Source organism: Triticum aestivum, chromosome 4A (assembly GCF_018294505.1).
Source record: "Triticum aestivum cultivar Chinese Spring chromosome 4A, IWGSC CS RefSeq v2.1, whole genome shotgun sequence".
Lineage (NCBI taxonomy): Eukaryota > Viridiplantae > Streptophyta > Magnoliopsida > Poales > Poaceae > Triticum > Triticum aestivum.
This window is the reverse complement of record NC_057803.1, coordinates 469,661,492-469,675,106: the sequence shown is the minus strand read 5'-3', so window position 1 is coordinate 469,675,106 and position 13,615 is coordinate 469,661,492.

Here is a 13,615-nt window from a genome sequence, read left to right as displayed (position 1 = left end):
GTCACATGCCTTCAAGAGGGGAAAGACATGTTCATATTTGCTCATTTGCATTAGCTCTGTTTATTTCCTTTGAGCTCCGATTTTGCTCTGATTTTCTGTTCCCTATCTTCTCCCAGCATCCCATGCTAGATTCAGGGGGAACAAGACATCTAAGGGAAGGAATCCTTGATTTATTGCACATCTTTACCTTTGGGGACATGTCTCTATTCAATGTGGTACTTAGTACTCACTCTACATGTCATCCCAGTCTTGGTACTCTTGTGGTTTCTTTTGTTTGCTCTGGCCAGTAGGTGTATCTGTGTTATCTAACCTTGTTTACGCAGGTTCATCCCATCCTAAGCCAACTCAAGACCACAGGGTAAGTATATGCATCACAGTCATGTGTATGAGAAACTCTTGCTGATGTACATACTGTTTGCAAGAAGGACTCATGAGCATGAAGGTACATTTCTCGTATTCACATCATTTGCTCTGATGCATATAGCCAAGATACATGTAACACATTGCTTACTCTGTCATGTTTATGCATTCACATGCTCCTATATTCCGTATTCACTTGATTGCATACATGTAGGGGGAGACTATGCATGTTACATGTCTTTCCAAAGCTTTACTTACTATTCTCTATATCTTTATCTAAAGCTTTGATGTATGTTGTCATCAATTACCAAAAAGGGGAAGATTGAAAGCACAAGTGCTCCCTAGGTGGTTTTGGTAATTAATGTCAACATATCTCTTGTTGGACTAACACTTTTACCTAGTATGTTTCATATAAGTTCAACAATGAAGTGTCATGGACTAGAGGATGTGGAACCCCTTCAAAATGCTAAGGACAAAGGATTGGCTCAAGCTCCAAGCTAAAGACTCTACATTTTCTATTTTAGTGATCCAAGATCACATTGAGTCTACAGGAAAAGCCAATACTATTAAGAAGGGATGAGGTGTTGCTTAATGGCTTGCTTGCTCAAAGTGCTTAGTGATATGCTCCAAAGCCCTCAACCTCTTTCTCACTTCCAAATATGTCCCACAGCAAATATCCAACTCGGCCCCACCGATTCTTTCTATCCGGAGCCACCGAGTTCAGTTGACATAGCCACTGCCAGAAACCCTAATCAGTTCGGTCTCACTGATGGGATCTCGGTCTCACCGAGATGGGCTTGAAAACTCTCTGTTACCTATTGCAATATTTTCGGTCCCACCGAGATATGCAATCGGCCCCACCGAGTTTCCTTGGCCAACTCTCTGTTACACTTATTACCCAAATTGGTCCCACCGAGTTTGAGTAATCGGTCAAACTGAGTTTTGGATTTACCCTAACCCTAGCACATCGGTCCCACGAAAACCCTAACAGTCACTAGATTTGCTGAATCGGTCCGACCGAGTTTATCAATTCGGTCCCACCGAGATTGGCAAGTTGTGTGTAACCGTTAGATTTTGTGTGGAGGCTATATATACCCCTCCACCACCTCTTCATTCGAGGAGAGAGCCATCAGAACAAACCTACACTTCCAACTTACTTTTTCTGAGAGAGAACCACCTACACTTGTGTTGAGGCCAAGAAATTCCATTCTTACCATATGAATCTTGATCTCTAGCCTTCCCCAAGTTGCTTTCCACTGAAATCTTCTGTCCAACAAATCCATATCCTGTGAGAGAGAGTTGAGTGTTGTGGAGACTATCATTTGAAGCACAAGAGCAAGGAGTTCATCATCAACACACCATTTGTCACTTCTTGGAGAGTGGTGCCTCCTAGATTGGCTAGGTGTCACTTGGGAGCCTCCGACAAGATTGTGGAGTTGAACCAAGGAGTTTGTAAGGGCAAGCAGATCGCCTACTTCGTGAAGATATACCGCTAGTGAGGCAAGTCCTTCGTGGGCGACGGCCATGGTGGGATAGTGCTACCTCTTGAGCACTGCGTTGGATTTCCTTGAAGAGGAAGGGATGATGCAGCAAAGTAGCATAAGTATTTCCCTCAGTTTTTGAGAACCAAGATATCAATCCAGTAGTAGGTTGCGCGCACGTCCCCTAGTACCTGCACAAAGCAAATAACTCCTCGCAACCAACGCGATAAGGGGTTGTCAATCCCTTCACGGTCACTTATGAGAGTAAGATCTGATAGATATGATAAGATACTATTTTTGGTATTTTTGTGGTAAAGATGCAAAGTAAAATAAAAGCAACGGAAATAACTAAGTATTGGAAGATTAATATGATGAAGATAGACCCAGGGGCCATAGGTTTCACTAGTGGCTTCTCTCAAGAGCATAAGTATTTTATGGTGGGTGAACGAATTACTGTTGAGCAATTGACAGAATTGAGCATAGTTATGAGAATATCTAGGTATGATCATGTATATAGGCATCACGTCCAAGACAAGTAGACCAACTCCTGCCTGCATCTACTACTATTACTCCACTCATCGACCGCTATCCAGCATGCATCTAGAGTATTAAGTTCATGAAAACAGAGTAACGCCTTAAGCAAGATGACATGATGTAGAGGGATAAATTCATGCAATATGATAAAAAAACCATCTTGTTATCCTCGATGGCAACAATACAATACGTGCCTTGCTGCCCCTACTGTCACTGGGAAAGGACACCGCAAGATTGAACCCAAAGCTAAGCACTTCTCCCATTGCAAGAAATATCAATCTAGTAGGCCAAACCAAACTGATAATTCAAAGAGACTTGCAAAGATAACAAAATCATACATAAAAGAATTCAGAGAAGATTCAAATATTGTTCATAGATAAACTTGATTATAAACCCACAATTCATCGGTCTCAATAAACACACCGCAAAAAGAAGATTACATCGAATAGATCTCCACAAGAGAGGGGGAGATCATTGTATTGAGATCCAAAAAGAGAGAAGAAGCCATCTAGCTAATAACTATGGACCCGAAGGTCTGAGGTAAACTACTCACACTTCATGGAGAGGCTATGGTGTTGATGTATAAGCCATCCGTGATGGATGCCTCCTCCGGCGGAGCTCCGAAACAGGCCCCAATATGGGATCTCGTGGATACAGGAAGTTACGGCGGTGGAATTAGGGTTTTGGCTCCGTATCTGATCGTTTGGGGGTACGTAGGTATATATAGGAGGAAGGAGTACGTCGGTGGAGCAACAGGGGGCCCACGAGGGTGGAGGGCACGCCTGGGGGGGGGGGGGTAGGCGCGCCCCCTACCTCGTGGACTCCTCCTTTGTTTCTTGACGTAGGGTCCAAGTCTCCTGGATCATGTTCGGGGAGAAAATCACGTTCCCGAAGGTTTCATTCCATTTGGACTCTGTTTGATATTCCTTTTCTTCGAAACCCTAAAATAGGCAAAAAAAACAACAATTCTGGGCTGGGCCTCCGGTTAATAGGTTAGTCCCAAAAATAATATAAAACTGGAAAATAAAGCCCAATAATGTCCAAAACAGTAGATAATATAGCATGGAGCAATCAAAAATTATACAACGTATCAAGCATCCCCAAGCTTAATTCCTGCTCGTCCTCGAGTAGGTAAATGATAAAAACAGAATTTTTAATGCGGAGTGCTACTAGGCATAATTTCAATGTAATTCTTCTTAATTGTGGCATGAATATTCAGATCCAAAAGATTCAAGATAAAAGTTCATATTGACATAAAAATAATAGTACTTCAAGCATACTAACTAAGCAATTATGTCTTGTCAAAATAACATGGACAAAGCAAGTTCATCCCTACAAAATCATATAGTTTAGTCATGCTCCATTTTCGTCACACAAGAATACTCTCATCATGCACAACCCCGATGACAAGCCAAGAAATTGTTTCATACTTTAGCAATCTCAAACCTATAAACTTTCACACAATATATGAGCGCGAGCCATGGACATAGCACTATGGGTGGAATAGAATATGATGATGGGGGTTATGTGGAGAAGACAAAAGGGAGAAAGTCTCACATCAACGAGGCTAATCAATGGCTATGGAGATGCCCGTCAATTGATGTTAATGCAAGGAGTAGGGATTGCCATGCAACGGATGCAGTAGAGCTATAAATGTATGAAAGCTCAACAAAAGAAACTAAGTGGGTGTGCATCCAACTTGCTTGCTCACGAAGTAGGGCACTTGAGGAGGCCCATTGTTGGAATATACAAGCCAAGTTCTATAATGAAAAATTCCCACTAGTATATGAATGTGACAAAACAAAAGACTCTCTATCATGAAGATTATGGTGCTACTTTGAAGCACAAGTGTGGCAAAGGATAGTAGCATTGTCCCTTCTCTCTTTCTCTCTCTCATTTTTTGGGCCTTTTTTATGGCCTTCTTTTTATACATATATTCCTCACTTGGGACAATGCTCTAGAAAATGATGATCATCACACTTCTATTTATTTACAACTCAATGATTACAACTCGATACTAGAACAAAAGATGACTCTATATGAATGCCTCCCGCGGTGTACCGGGATATGCAATGAATCAAGAGTGACATGTATGAAAGAATTATGAATGGTGGCTTTGCCACAAATACTATGTCAACTACATGATCATGCTAAGCAATATGAAAATGATGAATGTGTCATGATAAACAGAATGGTGGAAAGTTGCATGGCAATATATCTCGGAATGGCTATGGAAATGCCATAATAGGTAGGTATGGTGGCTGTTTTGAGGAAGATATAAGGAGGTTTATGTGTGAAAGAGCGTATCATATCACGGGGTTTGGATGCACCGGCGAAGTTTGCACCAACTCTCGATGTGAGAAAGGGCAATGCACGGTACCTAAGAGGCTTGCAATGATGGAAGGGTGAGAGTGCGTATAATCCATGGACTCAACATTAGTCATAAAGAACTCACATACTTATTGCAAAAATCTACAAGTCATCAAAAACCAAAGCACTACGCGCATGCTCCTAGGGGGATAGATTGGTAGGAAAAGACCATCGCTCGTCCCTGACCGCCACTCATAAGGAAGATAATCAAAGAACACCCCATGTTTCAAATTTGTTACATAACGTTTACCATACGTGCATGCTACGGGACTTGCAAACTTCAACACAAGCACTTCTCAAATTCACAACTACTCAACTAGCACAACTTTGATATTATTACCTCCATATCTCAAAACAATCATCAAGCATCAAACTTCTCTTAGTATTCAAAACACTCATAGGAATTTTTTTTACTAATCTTGAATACCTAGCAAACTAGGATTATTTAAGCAAATTACCATGCTATTTAAGACTCTCAAAATGATCTAAGTGAAGCATGATAGATCAATAGTTTCTATAAAACAAATCCACCACCGTGCTCTAAAAGATATAAGTGAAGTACTAGAGCAAAACTATATAACTCAAAAGATATAAGCGAAGCACATAGAGTATTCTAACAAATTCCAAATTATATATGGCTCTCTAAAAAGGTGTGTACAGCAAGGATGATTGTGGTAAACTAAAAGGCATAGACTCAAATCATACAAGACGCTCCAAGCAAAACACATATCATGTGGTGAATAAAAATATAGCTCCAAGTAAAGTTACCGATAGAAGTAGACGAAAGAGGGGATGCCTTCCGGGGCATCCCCAAGCTTTGGCTTTTAGGTGTCCTTAGATTATCTTGGGGTGCCATGGGCATCCCCAAGCTTAGGCTCTTGCAACTACTTGTTCCATAATCCATCAAATCTTTACCCAAAACTTGAAAACTTCACAACACAAAACTCAAAGTAGAAAATCTCGTGAGCTCCGTTAGCGAAAGAAAACAAAAGACCACTTCAAGGTACTGTAATGAACTCATTATTTATTTATATTGGTGTTAAACCTACTGTATTCCAACTTCTCGATGGTTTATAAACTATTTTACTAGCCATAGATTCATCAAAACAAGCAAACAACAAACGAAAAACAGAATCTGTCAAAAACATACAGTCTGTAGTAATCCGTAGCTAGCACAAGATCTGGGACCCCAAAAATTCTAAAATAAATTGCTGGACGTGAGGAATTTATCTATTAATCGTCTGCAAAAAGAATTAACTAAATATAGCTTTCCAAATAAAAATGGCAGCAGTTCTTGTGAGCGCTAAAGTTTCTGTTTTTTACAGCAAGATATCAAGACTTTCCCCAAGTCTTCCCAACGGTTCTACTTGACACAAACAATAATTAAACACAAAAAACACAACCAAAACAGAGGCTAGGTAAATTATTTATTACTAAACAGGAGCAAAAAGTAAGGAATAAAAATAAAATTGGGTTGCCTCCCAACAAGCGCTATCGTTTAACGCCCCTAGCTAGGCATAAAAAGCAAGGATAGATCTAGGCATTGCCATCTTTGGTTGGCAATTATTCAATGAGGCATCTACCATCCTTAGAAATTTCTTTCTTTTTATTGATTATCAAACTTTTAGGCACAAGATCGAAAAAATCATTTGTAACAAATGGTTCCTTAATAATAGCAAAAAGATTGGGATGAATACTTATAGATTTGAGATCCGCAGTTTCCTTACTAGAGGATTCACCCTTATTTTTAGGAACATACATAAGCTTGGAAATTTTAGTAGGAGGACTCGGAGTATTCTTTACGGAAGAAAAATCGGTTCCCAAGTTGGTAATAATACCCTCAAGTTTATCAATTCTAGTGGAATTCTGATTTATTTTCTCATTAACTATTGGTTCCTTTTCTTTAATATTTTTCAAAGTGACTCCTACTTTAGATCCATATTGAGTGATTTGATTGTGGATCTTTTTATCCAAATTTTCAATTAATTCTGGAGTTGCAAACTTATTTTCAATAATTTCAAGTCTTTGCATTACTTACAAAGTTAACATAGTTCCATTAACCAAAAGAGGTGGTGAGCCAAATAAATCTATCATAGCATTGTAAGAATCAAAAGTATGGCTACCCAAGAAGTTCCCTCCGGAAATAGTATCAAGGATATATCTATGCCAAGGAGTGACGCCTACATAAAAATTGCGAAGAAGAACGGAAGTAGATTGCTTCCTGGTAGATCTATTTTGAGCATTGCAAATTCTATACAAAGCGTCTTTTAGATTTTCTCCCTCACTTTGCTTAAAATTTAGAACTTCATTTTTGGGAGACAACGGAGAAGATAAGGGACTAGCCATAACGACAAGCAAACGAAAAAGAGGCGAACGGAAAAGAGAGGGAGGATAGAGAGAGAGGGCGAATAAAACGGCAAGGGTGAAGTGGGGGAGAGGAAAATGAGAGGCAAATGGCAAATAATGTAATGCAGGAGATAAGGATTGTGATGGGTACCTGGTATGTTGACTTTTGCGTAGACGCCAGAAATGGCTCGTTGTTGGAAGTCAAATCTTGACTTGCGGGAACCTCCCCGGCAACGGCGCCAGAAATTCTTCTTGCTACCTCTTGATCACTACGTTGGATTTCCCCGAAGAGGAAGGGATGATGCAGCAAAGTAGCGTAAGTATTTCCCTCAGTTTTTGAGAACCATGGTATCAATCCAGTAGGAGGTTGCGCGCGCGTACCCTAGTACCTGCACAAAGCAAATAACTCCTCACAACCAACGCGATAAGGGGTTGTCAATCGCTTCACGGTCACTTACGAGAGTGAGATCTGATAGATATGATAAGATAATATTTTTGGTATTTTTGTGGTAAAGATGCAAAGTAAAATAAAAGCAAAGGAAATAACTAAGTATTGGAAGATTAATATGATGAAGATAGACTCGGGGGCCATAGGTTTCACTAGTGGCTTCTCTCAAGAGCATAAGTATTTTACGGTGGGTGAACGAATTACTGTTGAGTAATTGACATAATTGAGCATAGTTATGAGAATATCTAGGTATGATCATGTATATAGGCATCACGTCCAAGACAAGTAGACCGACTCCTGCCTGCATCTACTACTATTACTCCACTCATCGACCGCTATCCAGCATGCATCTAGAGTATTAAGTTCATGAAAACAGAGTAACGCCTTAAGCAAGATGACATGATGTAGAGGGATAGATTCATGCAATATGATAAAAAAACCATCTCGTTATCCTCGATGGCAACAATACAATACGTGCCTTGCTGCCCCTACTGTCACTGGGAAAGGACACCGCATGATTGAACCCAAAGCTAAGCACTTCTCCCATTGCAAGAAAGATCAATCTAGTAGGCCAACCCAAACTGATAATTCGAAGAGACTTGCAAAGATAACCAATCATACATAAAAGAATTCAGAGAAGATTCAAATATTGTTCATAGATAAACTTGATCATAAACCCACAATTCATCGGTCTCAACAAATACACCACAAAAAGAAGATTACATCGAATAGATCTCCACAAGAGTGGGGGAGATCATTGTATTGAGATCCAAAAAGAGAGAAGAAGCCATCTAGCTAATAACTATGGACCCAAAGGTCTGAGGTAAACTACTCACTCTTCATCGGAGAGGCTATGGGGTTGATGTAGAAGCCCTCCATGATGGATGCCCCCTCCGGCGGAGCTCTGGAACAGGCCCCAAGATGGGATCTCGTGGATACAGGAAGTTACAGCGGTGGAATTAGGGTTTTGGCTCCGTATCTGATCGTTTGCGGGTATGTAGGTATATATAGGAGGAAGGAGTACGTCAGTGGAGCAACAGGGGGCCCACGAGGGTGGAGGGCGCGCTTGGGGGGTAGGCGCGCCCCCTACCTCGTGGCCTCCTCCTTTGTTTCTTGACGTAGGGTCCAAGTCTCTTGGATCATGTTCGGCGAGAAAATCACGTTCCCGAAGGTTTCATTCCGTTTGGACTCCGTTTGATATTCCTTTTCTTCGAAACCCTAAAATAGGCAAAAACAGCAATTCTGGGCTGGGCCTCCGGTTAATAGGTTAGTCCCAAAAATAATATAAAAGTGGAAAATAAAGCCCAATAATGTCCAAAACAGTAGATAATATAGCATGGAGCATTCAAAAATTATATTTACGTTGGAGACGTATCAGATAGACAAGGTTGCTTCTTCGTGGACCCTTCGTGGGTGGAGCCCTCCATGGACTCGCGCAGCCGTTACCCTTCGTGGGTTGAAGTCTCCATCAACGTGGATGTACGATAGCACCACCTATTGGAACCATGTCTCAAAAATTCCCCATGTCTCCAAATTGCGTTTGCACACTCCAATCCCATCTCTTTAAATTCTTGCATGTTGCATGATTTACTTTCCACTACTCACATACTCTTTGCATGCTTGCTTGATATGTATTGTGGTTGTTAAACTTGTGCCAAAACTCCACTTCAACCTAAAGAAATTAAAAACTGCAACTTTTAGCACATAGTGTCTAATCACCCCCCTCTAGACACCTCTTCTCGATCCTTTCATGCTGCCGGAGTTCGTCGTCTGGTCGGAGAACCTGGCCGACAACTGGCTTCAGCTCCCGCGCTTCTTCATCGACGAGTTGCCGGCCTCAGGTCCAGGCGGGCTTTGGCTACAGGCAGACAACTGCTGCAGTAGGGCTTCCTGGGTCGCGGCCGAGGTCTCCGCCGCGGGCAATGCAGGTCTGGCCCACGGTTGGCAGATTTTCGCTCGCGCGCGCGGCCTGGGCAGGCGGTGCAGCCTTCACTTCAAGTACGACGGTGATGCGACCCTCTATGTGAGGGTGTTTGGGGAAGATGGTCGCCGCGCCGGGTGCTGCCCGAGGTGAACGACGACGAGGAGGTGCTTGGCCTTGGCGATGACCGCGAAGAGGATGAGGGCGAACCCGCCCTTGGTGCCGACCGCGTCTCGTCCGACTATGGCAGCTCTTCCCCCAGTGATAGCTCCAGCAGTGGTGGCTACGACCAGCCGCCACACCGCCGTGCCCGCTTCGAAGATGGTGGCGGGTCGTCTCGTCGCCGCGCCTCCGTGAAGCGCGAAGAGGGGTCCGGCTGAGCTCAGGAGGGTGCTGGGACCTGCCCTCGTGGACCGCTGTAGGCACCGCTTATATTTTGTTCTTCTTTTCCTTCCTGCATCAGAAAGAAACCAGAATGGGTCCCAGAGGGGCGTGTATCGAACTATGATCTCAATCGTTATGTTATGTTTGCCGTTCCTGTGCTGTGTTGCAACATCATCGTTTTATGTAGGGATAACTTAGCTCGGCTTGTTTTGAGTGGCCTCCTCCTCACGAGGCACTTGCTTCCTAGTACGTGTCGAGGCCTCCTTGACCTGATATGTGCTTAGGAACTGCAAAAAAAATCATGAAGAGGTCTATCGCTCACTCGGGGCTTGGTCATAGGCGCCGCTGGCCTTGACTCGGCGCTTCGCGTCGCTATACCTGTGGGGCACGGATTAGGAGAGGTGCGCCAGCCTATGGGCTCGAATGAGGGTGCCTCGCGAAAAGATAGAAGGAGGAAGCTCACGAAGGTACCTGTTTAGCCCCCTTGTGAGGGACGTGAGGGAGAGTAGAGGTCGACCAAAGAGGCGAAGGCAGAAACAGAGGCAGAAAGCGATAAAACGGGGCCAACAATAAACACCAAAAAGCAAATTTCAATTAAAAGAGGGGCGAGCCAACTTCGAAAAGCAAATGAAAAGCTGCGTTCGGCACCTAGTCTAGTCTTCGACGTCTTCTCACCAGCGCAGAGCTAAGTGCTGCCACTCAGTGTGGGAGGGAGCCCCCGAGGCCCAAGGGCGGCTCTCCTGAGGTTCCAGGGCGTGTACATCCCCACTCATTATTACGTGAGAGTGTCACGGGCGGTGATTCTTCACAAGCATGTGGCCTTTCTTCACAGGCACTGGGCCTTCTTCACAGGCACTGAGGCCTTTCTTCACAGGCACCGGGCCTTCTTCATAGGCATTGGGCCTTTCTTCACAGGCACCGGGCCTTCTTCATAGGCATGGTCCTTTCTTCATGGCTAGAACTTCCGGAGGTGTTGGATGTTCCAGGCGTTTTGGATGGGTACCCCGTCCTGCATCTCCAGGCACGTGGCGCCAGGCCTGGAGACGTGGACGACCTTGAACGGGCCCTCCCACACGGGTGAGAGCTTATGCAGCCCCTCCCTGGAGAGCACCCGCCTCAGGACGAGGTCACCCACCTCAAGAGTCCTAGAGCGGACGCTGCGACAGTGGTACCGCTGCAGCGCCTGCTGGTATCTTGCCGCCTGTAGTGCAGCTTCGCGGCGATGTTCCTCCCCCAGCACGAGGTCCATCCCCCGCGTGGCGTCCTGCTGCGTCTCATCAAATGCCAGGATCCCGTGCGGAGCGATGCTCGACCTCGTGAGGGGGGACTGCTTCTGCTCCATAAACGAGGAAGAACGGGGTTTCGCCCGTTGGCTTGGTGGCGGTGGTGCGGATCGACCATAGTACAGACTGGAGCTCGTCGTGCCAGCCCCTGTCGCAGGTTTCAAGCTTCTTCTTGAAGGTCCTGGTCTTGAGGCCCCTCAGGACCTCCGCGTTGGCGCGTTCGGCCTGGCCATTGCTCCTGGGGTGTGCTACTGAGGCGTAGCAGATCTGCATTCCGAGGTTAGCACAATATGACTTGAAGACACTACTAGTGAACTGCGAGTCGTTGTCGGTGATGATGCGTTTGGGGACCCCGAAACGGCTCACGAGGCCCTTGATGAGCTGGGATGGTGCGGACGACTTCAACCTCCGACCACTTAGTGAACTTGTTGATTGCGACGTAGAGGTATCGATATCCCCCAGGCGCCCGAGGGAACGGGCCCAGAATATCCAGCCCCCAGACCACGAAGAACCATGAGAGTGGGATGGTCTGGAGGCCCTGAGCTGGCTGATGTATCTGCTTGGCATGGAATTGGCAGGCCTCGCAGGACTTCACCAGCTCTGCCGCGTCGTTGAGCGCCGTAGGCTAGTAGAATCCACTTCAGAATGCCTTGCCAGCGAGGGTTCACGATGACGAGTGGTGCCCGCAGTCCCCGCCGTGTATGTCAGCTATCAGCTCTTTCCCCTGTTCCCTAGAGATACAACACAGTGAAATGTCATTTGGTCGCTTCCTGTATAACTCACCGTCCTGGATGCAGTATGTTGTGGCCTGACGGGCGACGCGCTCCGCGTCCTCCTACTTCTCCGGCAACGCCCCTTGCATCAGGTATTCCTTGAATTCCTTGATCCAACATCCCTTCTGGGGCTCGAGCGCCAGGAGTAGGCGCTCTCCTGAGGTCGGGCCACAGGCTGGGGCTCCTGTGGCAGGCGGCTGTGGGAGTTCCTCCCGAGGCTGAGCTGTTCTTGAAAGTGGTGGCGTTGCTGATGGCTTGAAGAGTCGCTCCTCGAAGACGCCAGGCTCGTCGGGCTGTCGCTTGGGTGCTCTTCTGGCGATGTCGTCAACTTCCTTGTTGGTGCCACAAGGCACGTGCTGCAACTCCCGGCCCAGAAATTGCTTCTCCATCTTGCGCACCTCCACGAGGTATGCTTCCATGTGCTCGTCCTTCGGCTCGTATACCTTGTTGGAGAAGTTGATGGGGAGTTGTGAGTCGCCCCTGATAGTGAGACGCTTCACCCCCATCGCCGCCGCAGCCTTCAGGCCGGCTATGAGGCCTTCGTATTCTGCAATGTTGTTGGAGACCTTCTCGCCCTGCTGGAAGCAGAGCTGCACGATGTAGTAGAGCTTGTACTGAGTGGGCGAGATGAGTATTGCTCCAGCCCCCGCACCCTGGCGCGCGAAGGCACCATCGAAATACATGACCCAGCCGTCAGGCGCCTCGCTTCCCGGCGAGAGGGACCGGTCTTCACCTTCTTCAAGTGCTGGGGCATCTATCCATTCTGCCATGAAATCAACGAGCGCGGCTCCCTTGATGACCCTAGTAGTACTGAACTCCAACTCGAATGCTTGCAGCTCGATGTTCCATTCAGTGACTCTTCCGGCAGAGTTGGGGCTCCTGAGCACTCTCTCCAATGGGTAAGCTAAGACGACCTTGATGGGGTGGCCCTGGAAGTAGTGCCGCAAGTTTTGCGAGGCCACTAGGAGCGTGAGTAGGAGCTTCTGAGGCATGGGGTATTGCGCCCCGCAACACCGTGCTGACGAAGTATACCGGGTGCTTGACGAGGGTAGGCGTGTTGATAAGGTTTGCGTCTTTCGAAAGCTAGGGTGCCTCCTTAGGAGGTAGAGCCCCCGACGCTTGATCGCTTGCCGAAGTCTTCGCGAGTTTGGGGGCATTGTCCTGCCGAGCCTGATCCTCTGCCGCTGCTACTGCGGCCCTTGTGGCGCCCTTCTGGTCTTGCACCGTCTCTGCTGGAGGCGTGGCACGACGCGATGCGCCCTTGGCTTGGTGTTCTTCAAAAACCGCCACCAGAGCCGCGCTGGCTGAGTACGGGGTGGCGGCAAGATAGAGCACTAGGGGCTCGCGAGGTCGTGGCGCCACCATCACTGGAGGGCTGGTCAGGTATCTCTTGAGGTCTTGAAAAGCTTGGTCGGCCTCTAGGGTCCACTCGAACGGGCCCTTCTTTTTCATCGGCTTGAAGAAGGGTAGGGCGCGCTCCCCCAGCTTAGAGATAAAGTGCCCCAACGCAGTCACCCGACCAGCCAACTTCTGCATTTCCTTGAGGGTCTGCGGTGGACTCATGTCTTCAATGGCCTTAACCTTCTCTGAGTTGTCCTCGATCTCCCTGTGGGACACTAGGAAACCCAACAGCCTACCGGAAGGGACGCCAAACATGCATTTCTCCGGGTTGAGCCGCAAGTCCACCTGGTGAAGGCTTTCGAAGGTCTCCTCCA